A 15,525-nucleotide genomic window follows, 5' to 3' on the forward strand; every position below is an offset into this window, starting at 1 on the left:
TTCAACTAAATTAATAATTAAATCATTTTTACATAGTAACTAAGGATCACAAAATAAGTTATATTCCTCAAATCATACCCATCAGTTAAAATAAGAGGTAGAAACCATTAAAAACAAGCAAATCTCCACAGAAAGTTTTCCACAGACTGCCCTATCCACAGTCAGTCAGTTCATGACACTGATGAAGCATTCACTGTTTATAAAACGCCATACTCTGGGGCGCATGGGTGGCTCAGTTGGTTAAGCATCCGACTTCGACTCAGGTCACGATCTTGCACTTCGTGAGTTCGAGCCCCGCATAGGGCTGGGTGCTGACAGCTCAGAACCTGGAGCCTGCTTCGAATTCTGTGTCTCCCTCTCTCTGCTCCTCCCTTGATCACACTCCCTCCCTCCCTCCCTCCCTCTCTCTCAAAAATAAATAAATGTTAAAAAAAGAAAAATTTAATAAATTAATTAAATAAAACACCATGCTGGGTGCTGCAGGAGAATTCTAAAGAAGCAGACCATGGTCTCAAAGCTCTCACTTAATAGTTAGAAAAGATAAGTAACTTGATAAGAAGAGATTACAAGTTAATGTAGAAAGGTAAAGAAGTTAAATAAGATGAAAAAAATAAGGGAAGAACAATACGTATCAGTGACACAAGACTCTGAGGAAAAGAGTACTAAGTAAGGAGTTTTCATAAATACAAAAGAACCACCTTCTATTTTTCTTTAAACATGGGTCTACCATAACACTCTCTGCTGTAAACAGTTCTTGCTAATCCGTGCTAGTTTTCAGAAGTCTACATCCAAAGTCTCTGTAGATCGGCAGAGGACAGCTTTCATGGAAACCACGTGGTTTGGGATTGGAAGAGGACAGCCCAGCGCAGTGCTTCTTACCCCCAGGGAGGAGCTGGCAGGAACAAGGGATGAGGCTCTGAGACCTCTGTTAGCCACTGATAACCACAGGCCTTCCCTTCAAACTAACACAGATACACACGAAACTTCTCACAGGATGCCAGGGGGTTCACAACTACCAAAGAACCACAGGTTAAAAAACCCCTCGCCCAAAAATAATTCTCTCCTATTAAAAATGGTTGGGTTAAGAGAGAATAAAGCAAAAGTGAGTGCAAGCCTGAAGCTGGACCCCAATAGTGAAAGTTTTCCCCATCCTTCCCTCTCCTTTATTCTTCAAAACGAGTGGCAGGTTTTTAAAACAATGGGATATCCTGAAAGAATGCATACATTCTTCTCCAGTAGATTCAATCTCAACTACACTACGGGTCCCACTCCAGGTTGTTCAGCACCGCTGGAATATACTGGAATCTATGTATTGGGGAAGAATAAAAACATCCCAGCCTACGGAGTAAATCCTTGTACCCACTGCCCAAAGTCCCCAAAAATCCCTGCTTCAGATGAATGCAGTCTCTTCTCCTCAATCCTTTTTCTTTTTGTTCCCAACTCATAAAATGCACTTAAACATGAACCAGAAGCATTTAATGATGTGCATGATATAATTACTTGAACAAGCTTCCTCTTCACTGAAGACATCCTCTCAATATTTATCCATGATGCTGAAACCATGTGGAGAAAGAGAACCACATAAGGAAAGACCAAATTCCTATGATTTTCTCTGCAACATAGAGGACATCTGATGATATGGTATTTAATTTCAATAATTTTAATACTAGTTAAAGCAGGAGTAGAACCAAAGTGGCTTAAACCTCTGAAGATGACAATTCTAATGGCAAATCAAAAACAACAACAACAACAACAACAACAAAGGGGGGGGGGGCATTGATATTTCCAAGTGTGACATCCCAAGAATAGACATTTTAGTTACTGGTTTTGCTTTATACATTAAGAACTAGACACCTCAGGCCACAGAATCACTGCATCCTGCAAAACCAATCCCAGCAGCAAGAAGAGAGAAATACTTAGCAGCCAAGCAGCCATCTAAATTCAGCATGTTAGAGAGGGAAAATGAAACACAACTATAAGCGGGGCTTCAGGCGAGGGGACAAAAGTAATAGAAATTTAGCTGGGAGAAAATGATCTTCACAAAAGGGCACCTATGAGTCACAAAAGACACAAGCAAAGGGCCATCTGAATGTGGCAACCACCTGCGGCAAAAGCGATTGGCAAGGAGATAAATGTAGTTTAAATCAATAAGCCCTTAGATTATGTGGCAGATAGCTACTTATATGTGCGCTAATATGATAGATGGCCTATTAAAAAATAACAAATAAGCAAGGTCTGAATAATAAAATGCCACAGCCCCAAATGACATATTTGTGTAGAACCTTACCTTTCTGTTTGTCTCCTGAAATCTCCTAGAGCATAAACACTGAATGGATCCAATATTAATTAATTTATATGATCTATTTCACTTACATCAGCTGAAAATTAAAAGGCAATTTAAAAGGATAATATAATCAACCGTGAAGACTAGTCCAATAATCACAAAAGCCCTGTGAGGTCAGAGAGAATTATTGGTGCTTTGTGGAAAAAGGCTTGTACAAAAATAAAGTAGCTGAAATTCAGCAAGGGCCTCACACCACAATTAGAACAAAATGTACATATTTCTAAACTACCAAACGCTACCAAACTCCTCCCTTGTATCTACAGTGATGGAATATGTACTCACCATGTAGGTTTGAAAACACTTTATAATTAGAAACACTTGACTCTCTTACCTAGTTCTGTTTGATTTTTTGCTCTGAGGATACTTACCAAGTGAGGATTTCTTGAACCCGGTTTTAAAGACCCTTACTGGCAGGACAGTGTTAAATATTAAGACTTTCACATAATTGAACCCATTATTTCTACCAAAATCCTACTGGTCCCAATTGGTCTCTATTACACGCATAGATGGGGAAGGAAGGAAAGAGATATGGATGTGTAGATATACATGCCTAAGTGCATAGAAACCGTGTCTGTGGTTTGAGGCTAAGCAGGGATTCATGGAAGGTTTAAGTAAGACACGCTGGGACTCATGGAACGATTAACTAAATGATATCTCAAGTCCTTTCAAGCTCCACAATTCCATGATTCTATCAACTTAGTCTAAATCTCTACATCTCCAGTTACATGGCCCATAGCTAATTATGTGCACCTAGATTATAGATAGCCCATTTAAAAAAATAACAGATAAAGTGAATAATCCATTTAAGCTCGTAAGTGTTCTATAAAAGAAAACCACCTTTTGTTTCCCAGTGAGTACAGGAAGCAATGTAGACCAGTATATAACTGCTTTCTTTTCTCAGTATGTTTGGTAGGAAAATATCAGTAACACATGCCACGGCTATATACAAATGTTATCAAATTTGCACAAGAAACCTGGTAATACACTTTAACTTTGTATTGAATAAGCTTTATTATTTGACTTAGCATTTATACATGTTGATTGAGTTGTAAAATAGTGGTGGTGTTTACCACAGAAACTCCTGGTAGATGTCATTCCTCATACTATGCACGGTACCTAAAGCATGTAAATTTGATATATATGATTTTGGCCTACATACATAACTTCATTTACCTGTTGCATATAAGAACATTATATAACAGGAGAACTGTGTCACTGTTGAACGGAATTCAATATAAAAAGGGGACTTGAAAAAAATTACCAAGCCTAATTTGACCAATAAAGTATCAAGAGAATTACACATCCAAAATGCTGCCCCCAGAGATGGGAATCTGGCCTCAGAAGAGTAACAATACTCTCAGGTAGAAAATAAGAAAGTTACCACCTAAAAATAATTCTGTGCTTCTGGTCAAAATGGCACTGTAAAGTCGTACTTGAGACATCCAATCTCAAAACACAGGTATACATAAAGTATAGATTAAGAAATTAAAAAAATAGTCTGGTTCAAAATTGAGAGTAACACCTCTGTGGACAAGAAATGGAAGTGAGGAGTGGAGCCAAAGTATGTATCCAGTGACCTGTGTGTGGACAAGCAGGCAGAGGCAGGCAGGTTTTAGCCCAGGGGTGTTACAGAGACTTAACACGCACCACTAGCCATATGAGCTGACAAAATCCTCCATTAAGACTGCAGGAACAGGACCAAATCCAGCTCTAGACCTGGGTACGCTTTTGGCCTCTTCAAATCCTTATCTTCCATTCATGTCCCAGTGGAGATACTTGGTCAACCCTATACCTTAAATACCATTTGTTTCACCAATAAAAAATTACTTCTAACATCTTTTATTTAATGCACCCACTGGTACAGATCGAGAGCGCAGTATACGATGCACTGGTCGCCTCTGGAGTATAGAATCTTGATTAGGGTCTTTCAAATGTTAACTATCTCTGAAGTGTGAATTCCTGATTAAGGTACTTCAAAAATGTTAACTAAGCACCCCTAAGGTGCAGATTAAATTATTCCGAAGGAAACTACAGACAGTATAACACCCCACTCCAGAAAGGAGACTGACAAAAAATATTGCCAACTGCTACTTGGGCTGTCATTGACATGGAGCTAGGGGTTTTTCCAGCTGCAGTGTAGGAATAGTTTCAATTCAGAAGTGGAGATGAACCCCACACTGCAGTGAGGTTGGAAAGCACAATGAATGAACACTGGTCCCTCCACAACTGAAAGTGGGCTAAGGGGGAAATGATGGTACGTTTGAAGGGGAAGGTAGAGTGGAGGGAGGATTATTAGGATAAAAACCAACAAAACCGACACCTGTTCAGTTTCCCTTGGGACAGCACTGAATGTACATTATCTCTTTTTAGAGCAAGGAGGATGCATCTTTGAAAGTCAAGGAGTAGCCACCAATGGAAAAGTGGCTACTAAAAATATAACAGGGATACAGGAGAAGAGAAGAGACAAGGAGGAGACGAACAAATTCATACTTTATATTAATATTCAATAATATCTAAGGCTTTATAAGTTCAATTGCCCAAAGAGATAGCATGATGTAGTAAAAAGAGCAAGAGCTGGGCATCATAGAACTTTAGATTTGATTATCAACTTTACCATGTTCTAACTGTGTAAATCTCTCTCAAGTCATTAAATCTTGCGGAACCCCAATTTTTCCATCTGTAAAATGAAGATAACAGCGACACCGCTGTGTCTATTAAATGAGATGTGATATCAAAACACAAAAACAATCCCCTAAGGAAGTAAAAAAAAAAAAAAATGTACTTTTAAAATTTCCAGCTTTAGCAACTCCTGGATTGCTGGAGACAATGGTAGTTGCTTAGGTCCCCATTTCTCCTTATTTCCTCCAAAACAACAAAGAACAACTAGAAGAACAAATAAAATTTGTACAAATAATACTCTCAGGATAACCTGGAAGGTAGAAATTGCCCAAAATTCACAACTGTAATAAGAAACACCTAATCCCAGCAAGCAATCTCTCAAACTTTTGCCCCACCCCTGCTCTGCCACAAGGCTTTGTCGCAAGCAAGCAAAAGCAGGCAGGTGAAGAACCATGATGAAGAGACAAGGGACTTACTGATGATCCTAAGTTTGATCTAAAACTATCACTAAAAGAGACAACGTCCACCCTAAGTTTGAAAATACCCAAAAAGTATCCAAGTAGATGAGAACATGGACTACAGGAGAGAGAGAGAGTTTAAAAACAGACAATTTGCAAGAGTATTTGAGACCTATAGCTTCTATGGGAGAAATAAGACAAAAGGAAGAGAGAAATGCCCTGTGACTACTGGATAGTGAAGGGAGAAAGAAGCATAAAGAGAACATTCAGGACCCCACAAGAGAGTCGAAATTCTGAGAACAATCTTCTCCTACCATCAAAACAAATAATACACTCAAGTATTTGGATTTTGCTATGCTGACAGAAGAGGGAGCCAATGAGCTAGGAATTCTATAAAACACCCCATACCCATTTAAAAAAAAAAAAAAAAAAAACATAAAAAATGAACAGATTCCTATAAAGGTATATGGGGGGAGGGCGATCAGAAAATCCAACACACATTAACAGGAAAATTCAATAAATTTTCGTACAATAAAACTATCATGAAGCACAAGAAAACTAGATGACAACACTCCAGATGGAAGTAATATACTCAAACAAGAACCTGGGGATAAGAAAAGTCACTTTGAGTCAAAAATTCCAAAACTAGGAACAGACATGGACAAATAAAAGAAAGGTATGGAAAGAAAACAGACTAAACTCAGAAGAAATATGGAAGAAAAAGACGATTATTTCAGATAGGAAGAATAAATTATAAAATACCCAAGGGGAAACAGACTCAAATGAATATTTTATAAAGGGCATTGTGGAAATTCAGGGAACCAAAATAGGGAATAAAAGGGATATAAAGACAGCAATAAAGAGACCAAAGAGAAAGCAGTAGAAATGGAAGACAGGCAAAGAAAAAAGTACACATTAGAAAAAACAAACAATAGAATACTTGAAATTATAAAGCAAAAAAAAAAAAAAAAAAAAAAAAAATCTTGAATCTGCAAAATAAAAGAGCCTACTGGGTATCTGGAAAAATTAACCACCCCACCCCCCAAAAAAAGAAAAAAAAAAAAAAAAAACCTCCAGGGCATATCCTACTAAAACTATTAAGTTCCTAAGTTAAAAATCCTCAAGGTCTACAGGATCACAGCTTACAAGGGCAAAAAATCAGTAAGTAAAATTGTAAACTAAGGCATTTATGCCCATCTAAGCTGTCCTTTAAGTACCAATGAAAAGAAAACAAAAAAGGGGGAAAAAGCAGTTAGCCTTAAGGAATCTTTTGATAAGCTTTATGCAACCAAGAGGTAAGTGGGAAAACTTCAGCAAAAAAGATTGATGGTAAGCATTTAAAATATTTAAGTACAGATTTATGACAAAAGCAAAACGGGCCGGTGTGGATGGAAGACAACTAAGACGGGTATGTTGTGAAAAAGTAAAAATAACACAACTAACAATTGGCAGAATAGAAAGGAAAATAAAGTCATGTTGCTACTTAAACAAAAGATGGGGATTAAAGGATACCAACAAAAACAGAAATGAGAGAGAAAGATTAAAGCATTAAAAAGGGACTAAGAGCATTTTATCCAAGTTTTTAAATACATTAAATAGACCATCACTGGGGGGAAAAAAAATCACCTCCTAAGCCAAAAAAAAATTTTGTTTAAAGAGCAAAGAACTAATATCCCAGAGATAACGAAATATAGCAAATATACATATTTATAAAATACTACGATAGAGTTGAGACAAAACATATTAGTCTTATCAACATATATTAATAGATTCAGCTCCCCTATTATAAGAAAAGGGTTTTTCAATCTGAATCAGAAAGCAAAGCTCAACAATATTGTTGATCCCAAAACTAGAAATTTAGAACAGCTAGAAATAAAAAATGAACAAAGGTATGCCAGTCAAAAGGCATTAACCATAATGACAAAAGGCACATGCCCTCTAATACCACATGCCACAATTCACAATAAGGCTATAACATTTATGAATATTTATATACCAAATTAAACAGCAGCCACCATTTTAAAACAAAAGCTTCAAGTGATGCTGAGACAGAGGAAAAATCCAAGAGAAAACTTGAATACATCACAAAAAAAAAAAAAAAAAAAATGAGATAGAAGACCTAAACAACATAATTAAATAAGGTGGATCCTATGGATATATATCAAACCATCCACCTGGTAATAAAGAATGCATCTTTCACTCAAGTATCCATGGGACACTCATAAACACTGATCATATAAGAAGTCACAAAGAAAATGAAAGTTCCCTGAAGTAAAAATATTACCAACAATACTCTCTGAATTCAATGCAATAAAGGTAGAAAGTATTACTAGAAACAAAACACACACAAAAGACCCTTTTATTTATGAATGTAAAATCCTTCTACTAAAAACATTGTTTCCAGCCAAATACAAATTGAAATGAGATCATTTTTTTTAAATATATGAAATTTATTGTCAAATTGGTTTCCATACAACAGCCAGTGCTCATCCCAAAAGATGCCCTCTTCAATGCCCATGATAATGGAAACATTAAATACCAATGTCTATGGGACAAATTTAAAGTGTTGAGAAAAATTCCTGTCATTGAACACATTTATCAGTAAAAATTAAAATACAAGATTTCAATGTCTAGATCAGAAGAAAATATAAGCCAAAAGAAAGCACAAAAAAGGAAATAAAGATAAAAGCAGAAAATAATGAGGTAGAGAAAAGAAAAATAGACCTACCCAATAATCAAAACACTGATTTCTTGAAAATTAAAAAAAAAAAAAAACCACCCTAACACAATAGACAAACCACCAGCTACTTTGATCAAGAAAAGGGGGCTAGTGCAAATAAAATAAACAAAAGGAAAAAAGAAAATTTCAAAACCATAAGAAAATACTTTAGAGACCTCTGCATAAATAAATTTGAAAAACTAAATGAAATCAATAATTTCCTAGAAAAATACAGATTAAAATTGATCCCAAAAGAGACAGAGTACATAAGGAGAGCAATTTACATAGGAAAAAACAGAGAAAATAAAAAGCACAAACATGAAAAATGTATCAGATCCAAATGTTTTCACAGGAAAATTCCCTAAACCTTCAAACACCAGAGAACTCCAACGCTCCAGAAATTGTTCTAGAGCATGGAGAGTAAAGAAAAGCTTCCTAACTCCTTCTAGGAAGCAAATTATTCCACTGAAACCAAACTCCAATATGGTGGTGGTATCATTTATAAACATTGATGCAAAAATTCTAACTAACATATTCACAAATAGAATTCACCACCACATTGAGAAAATAACACACCATGATCAAGAGGCATTTTTTTCTAGGTAATGAAAAATTGGTTCAATAATAGGAAGTCTTGCACAGTAAGAGACTTAAAGATAAAATAGAACAAAGTGGATAAAAGACATAATAACAATTCACAAAAGTTAAAATGGACTTTAAACATTAAGGAAAATTGTCCGAACTGACTCCTAATTGTAGAAATGCAAACTTTTTAAATATTTTTAAGCTTTATTATTTTGAGAGGGAGAGAACACGTGCACAAGCAGGGAAAGGGGAGAGAGGGAAAATCCCAAGCAGGCTCCACACTGCCAGCGCAGAGCCCAATGCGGAGCTCAAACTCATGAACCATGAGATCATGACCTGAGCCAAAATCAAGAGTCAAATGCTTAACTGACTGAGCTACCCAGGCACCCCAGAGAAATGCAAATTAAACACCACTGTGACACCATTTTCACCTATCAAATGAGCAAAACTGAAAAACTCTAACAACACAGGGGTGCCTGGGTGGCTCAGATGGTTAAGCATCCAACTTTGGCTCAGGTCATGATCTCACAGTTCGTGAGTTCAAGCCCCACATTGGGCTCCATGCTGACAGCTCAGGGCCTGGAGCCTGCTTTGGATTCTGTGTCTTCCTCTCTCTCTGCCCCTCCCCTGCTCACGCTCTCTCTCTCGCTCGCTCTCTCTCTCTCCCAAAAGTAAATAAACATGAAAAAAATTTTTTTCTTTTTTTTAAAGTCTAATAACTCATTATTTGGTGAGGCTGTGAGGCAAACGAGCACTCTCACACACTCGTGGTACAATGTGAACTAGTACAACTCTTCTGGAGAATACCAGAAATACCAAAATAAAAGCATAGAACTGTATATGTGTATACATCTTTAATTAAAAAATATTAATTGCAAAATGTAAAATCAAGGCACAGATTGGCAGAAGCAAGAAACCCACTGAGAGAAAAATGGTTAGTGTCCATTTAGCTTTCCTGTATGTTAGTGAAGAAAAGAAATGACATCTTAAAGGCCTCTGCACATGATGGGCATTTTACCAGAGTCCTTATACATGGAAAGATTGGCATTTGTCCAACGGAGGCTAAGTATCCAGAATATATAAAGAACCCCTATGAACCAATAAAACAAGCTAATTAGCAAAAATATGCAAATGTAAAATTATAAAAAAAATAGGCAAACCACATGAACAGTTTGTAGTTAATATATGAAAAATTCCTTATACACTCTAGTTAATGAGTTATTATTTTATTTTTTTTTAGTGTTTATTCATTTTTGAGAGAAAAGACTGCAGAATAGCTTCAAAATTGTATCTTGTTGTTGTTGTTGTTTATTTATTTTAGAGAGAGAGACTGAGACAGAGTGTGAGCAGGGGAGGGCCAGAGAGAGGGAGACACAGAATCGGAAGCAGGCTCCAGGCTCCGGACTGTCTGCACAGAGCCCGATGTGGGGCTTAAACCCACAAGCCGTGAGATCATGACCTGAGCCAAAGTCAGACGCCCAGTTGACGGAGTCACCCAGGTGCCCCCATCAGGTATTATTTTTCAAAACTCATTTTATAAACCTATTCCATCCACAGAGGTTGAGTGATTGGTCCAGGTTCACCAGATGGTAATTATTGGAAGCTAGCCCCTTGCTGTTCCCACTCTAAAGAAGTGAGAGATGTATTTTGCAAGCCTTTCTCCTATTTCTCATCAGTCACAGTATTTTGTAATGTACAGGAAACTAATGTCTAATTTAGATGTAGTAATTCAACTATAACTTAGGTAAAAGGATGGGAGAAATGTGGAGAAAAGCCAATAATTGTAGTAAAATGTTGGTTTAAGCTTTTGGATTCTCAGTATGTCCTTTCATTTGGCAAACTGCCTTTGGAACGTTTTGACTGAGCAATTACTCCCGGGGTACACAGGCATTTCATTTGTGGCTTCTTTATTCATTTTATGCATGCTCCTGCTGGGATTGCTGTGAATATAACCGTAATGAAACTGGACTTCTTACTTTCTTTCTTTTTGGTACCAGCATAGGTTAAGCAATAAAACCCAAAGAGAGCACAAATTAAATCATTTTTTTTCTTTCGCTGCTGTTTTCTTACGTGCATTCTATTCCGTAAAGTCTTGTTCTGGGACTTGATATTTTTTCTTAAAAATTTAGGATTTGATATTTAAATTCTCTCTACCTGGAGTGGGAGCTATGAATCCTAACATAAAAGGAGATGAAATTTTTCTCCCTGCAACTCACTTATCTAGAATAATGAAGGTTCTCCAAAACAATAGACACTTTTTGAGTTACTTCTGTCCTAAGGTTGGGGCCTCCCTAGGCATTTTAAATCAGTTGTTCCTAAAGAATCCTTCATTTGCTACTAAATATCTTGGTTGATTTCTATGATTAATCATAAATAGAACTGAGGACTATAGTTTTATTTTATTTTATTTTATTTTATTTTTATTTTATTTTAGGGAGAGAGAGAGAAAATGGGAGAGGAGGCGGAGGGAGAGAGAGAATCTTAAGCAGGCTCCACACTGAGCGTGGAGCCTGACACAGGGCTTCATCCCATGACCCTGGGATCATGACTTGAGCAGAAATCTGCAGTAGGATGGTCAACTGACTGAGGCACCCATAGCTCTAGCCAGCCCCTAGAGCTGAGGACTATATACAAAGGGGCCAAAATAGAATTATTCGTTCAGATATTTATAAATGTAAAAATAAAGCAAGGACAGGGTTTGTTAATTAAAATACATTTATTACACATGAGTATTATATCATATATTAGAGATTAATGTAACCATCTTCAGGTACTTCCCATTAGATTAATAAATCTTAATATTTTTCCGTATTTGATTCAGATTCTTTAAAGAAAAATTACAGGTATAATTGAAGGCCCCTGTGAATACATGAATTCTTTCTCAATTCTTTTCTTCTCTCTTCTACCCTAGAGGTAACTACTGTTTTGAAATTGTTCTGTATCTTTGTCCTGTATGTTTGCACACTTTTACTGTTTGTATGTAAATGTGTATGTTGTATATTTGTAAATACAGAAACAATACATGTGGTTTATATATATATACATATATTTGTATATAAATGTTATATATTGTGCATGTTTATATATACGAAGTATATTATTTTGAGTAGGGCTTAAATAAATTGTATAACTTGATTTACGTTTACTTGATTCGAATTTGTATAATTTAATTAATTTGCTTATAATTGTATAATATGATATGTATCATTTTACTGCTTGGGTTTTAAACTCAACTTTGTATCTTTTGGGTTTTCTTATGTTACAGTATAGCTCTAGTTTATTAGTTTTAACTACTGTATAGTATTTCATTATATAATCACAATTTATCCATTCTTCTATAGATAGGCAAGTTATAAGTCTGCAATGTGTCATTATTAGAAACCTTACAGGAATGAGATTGTTTGTACATATTTCTGTAGGACAGAATTTCTCCAACCACTGATCTCTTGGGAATGGGTTGTAGATATATCTGGGATAATGGGCCCTCCAGCCTTCGGGCGGGTAACTAGGTGGGTCTTGGGGCAATCAGAATCTCTAGACAAGTTCTCTTTAGCTACATTCAGCCACCTCCCTTTACCCTAGTTGTACTATATAAGTCATTGTACTGTATAAGTTATTTTGCATATGCGCCATAATGCCTAAAAACTGAGGAAGCCCAACTCTTGGGGGGCCATGTGTGTTATATATGTAGAGGAATGTTGGTGCATTTTAAACTTCATTTCCCAAATAGCTTTTTATTTTAATTTTTTTAAATGTTTATTTATTTTTGAGAGAGAGAGAGAGAGCATGAGCAGGGAAGGGGCAGAGAGAAAGGGAGACACAGAATCTGAAGCAGGCTCCAGGCTCTGATCTATCAGCACAGAGCCCGACATGGGGACCGAATTCACAAACTGTGAGATCACGACCTGAGCAGAAGTTGGACGCCCAACCAACTGAGCCACCCAGGCGCCTGCCAAATAACTTTTTAAAGTGATTGTGCCAATGTAGATTTCTCTGACCTGTGCATGAGCTTTTGTTTCTCTCTTTCTTGCCCTTAAAATTGGCTTTGTTAGACTTTTAATTCTTACAAGTGGATTTCGATTTTTACAAATCTGACAGGCTCTGTTTTTTTTTTTTTTTTTCAGTTTGTTATTTTAGTTTGCATTTCTGAGGTTTCTAGTGGTGTTGAGAATATTTCCAGGTATATGAACCATTTGGGTCTCTTGTAAATCATCTATTGTTTCCCTGGTTTTTATTTGGCCATTTCTTTTCCCTATTACTATGTATGAGAGTTAAATGGATGCTAATCATTTTTCTGTTTTTCTATCCATCCCATGTAGTTAATCGATTTCATTAGTTTCTGGTTTATCCCTCCTGTGTTTCTTATACTTCTCTTCCAGGAAGAGAAATTTTACTTCAGATACTCTCTTATACTTGGCTATTTTCACTTTATAATATATCCTGGAAATCACTCCATATTAGTTTATATTGATAACTTAAGTATTTACTTATAACTTAAGTATTTACTAGACTGAAAAAGGATAGATATGAAAAGAATCATCATGATAATGACAACAGTACCTGCCCTAACTACCTCAGGGGACTGCTGCATCAGTTGCACGATACAACATGTTTTGCAAACCATAACATGTAAACCATTAGAAAATCTCACATAAGTCACTCACATCTCTACCTCTAAATAAGACACTTGAAAAATGACTCATTTGCAAACAATCAAAATTCTTGTTTAATTAATAATAATCTGAAAGTCCTTAGGAATCACCTCCAACCCTGATTTATAGCACCTCAACGAGAGATCTGTTCTATCCAGGGATTCCCTACTGGAACTTCCTCTATAAAGATGTCAGTTCTAGTGGATCACACCCTCAATCCCACTATTTCACAAGCTGAGAAGGCAATTTTAAAATCCCATGTTAAATTCCCTGCTGAAAATGACTATTCCTTCCAGGACTGACTTGCAGGGCACTTTGCAAATAGACTCGCAGGACTTACTGTTCACTAAGAATAAGAAAATACCTGCCCTTTATTTATAGTGTATTTCATCAGCCTCATACTTTTATATGTACTTAGCAACATTCTGTGCAGTTCTCTACATAATTTACATCTTCTTCATTTATACAACCCCCTTGAATAATGTGACCCAGATTAATATAGTCCTAAAGACTAGGACTGCAGTGATTTAAAAAAAGACTTCACACATAATTTCAAGAAAGTCAAAATTTTACATATTGGCTCCTCAAGGCGACTCAAGTGAAAACAAGCAGTACAGAGTATGGTAAGCAGAGTAGTTGTTCCCAAAGGCTATCCATGCCCTAATTCCCAGAATCTGTGAATGCATTACATGGCAAAGGTGACTTCGTAGATGTGACTAAGGCTAAGGACCTTGAGCTAGGGAGAGCAGCCAGAATTATCCAGGTGGAATCAATCTATCACACAAGTCCTTAAAAGAGGGAGGAAGAGGCAGAAGGGTAGGTCAAAGAGATGTGACCCAAGAAGTAGGTGAACACACTTGTCTCTGGTTTGGAAGAGAGAGGAAGAGGTCAACAAGTCTGGGAAAGCAGCCGCCTCTAGGAGCTGGGAAAGGTGAGGAAGAGGGCCTCCCAGAGGGCCTCCAGAAGGAACACAGCCCAGGGAGACCCATACTGGGCTTCTAAGCTACAAAACCATAAGATGGTCATGTTCATCTGTTGGGGTAACAAGGGAAAATTAATGCCCAGAGCATACCTACCTCTCTGGCAGGAAAACGCACTGGTTAGAAGAGCGTATTCCGGAATCCAGCTTCTCACTTGAAATCACAGCTCTACTACTTGTCAGCTATGTCAACTTAAGCCAGTTATTAACCCCCCCAATGTCTCAGTTCTTCTCAGCTGTAAAATGGAGCCATTATAACAGTACCTACCTAGAAAGACTGTTAAAGGACTGAGCTAATTCACATGAAGCACTCAACATACCATTTTGCATACAAGTAGGCCCTAAACGTGTCTTAACTACTACTAGTATACATCTCCACCAGTAATATTTCGACCACCTTCTCTTTCGGTCACCCACAGAAAAATCATGAGATCAAAAGTCCTAACCGGTCAAAGAAACGAGCCCTTGCAAAAAGAAAGGTTTGTAGCTTATGTACAAGCAGTCTCCATGACAGTCCCAGCTCCATTCAGACAACATCCGGCTCTTCAAGCGTGGTCCCCAATAATGAAGAACAGACCGCCGAAGTCAAAGTGTCACCACAAACTCCACTAAGTGAGAAACGCTAACTACAGGACCTGACAGAAAAACTGCCCGTCAAAGAGCTGTCTTGTTAAAAATAATAGATGGAGCAAAATTAGTTTCTACTTAAATTTGCCATAATTGGCATGTTTTCAACTTACTTGCTATTTACACAGTGCTTTTCATTTGCAAAATGCCTGCCCTATCATTTCTTCATAAACAATTAAATTTTTTTTTACATGACCCTTGACTCGGCAACATTTACTTAAATGGATATAACCAGGCTAAGCAATGATAATTCACATTATAAACATAAGAAAATATAACAACTGATAATGTCTCCTCCAGGTAGAGGGAAAAATCCAAATCAAAAGTATAAATATATATTGTGTTTCATAATTCCACTTTCTACAACAGCTCAAAGCAGTGTCAAAACTCAGAGAACAGCAACACTACAACAGACAGAGGAAGAAAACAAAACTTCTTAGCTCCAGGAAGAGGCTTGAACACAAACCTTGTAAAGTGTCATAATAAAAATAAGTGTTGGGGTTTAAAAAAAAAAAATCATTAAGTAGACTAACAGTAAAATC

At 36.8% G+C, this 15,525-nt stretch overlaps 1 protein-coding gene across 1 annotated transcript in view; it reads right to left on the minus strand.

Moving 5' to 3' along the window:
• The window catches only part of EXOC4 (exocyst complex component 4), a 765,046-nt gene that overhangs the window by 682,529 nt on the left and 66,992 nt on the right, over window positions 1-15,525 (minus strand). The window lies entirely within an intron of this gene.

This window comes from Puma concolor, chromosome A2 (assembly GCF_028749965.1).
Source record: "Puma concolor isolate L17-30 chromosome A2, mPumCon1.1.hap2, whole genome shotgun sequence".
NCBI lineage: Eukaryota > Metazoa > Chordata > Mammalia > Carnivora > Felidae > Puma > Puma concolor.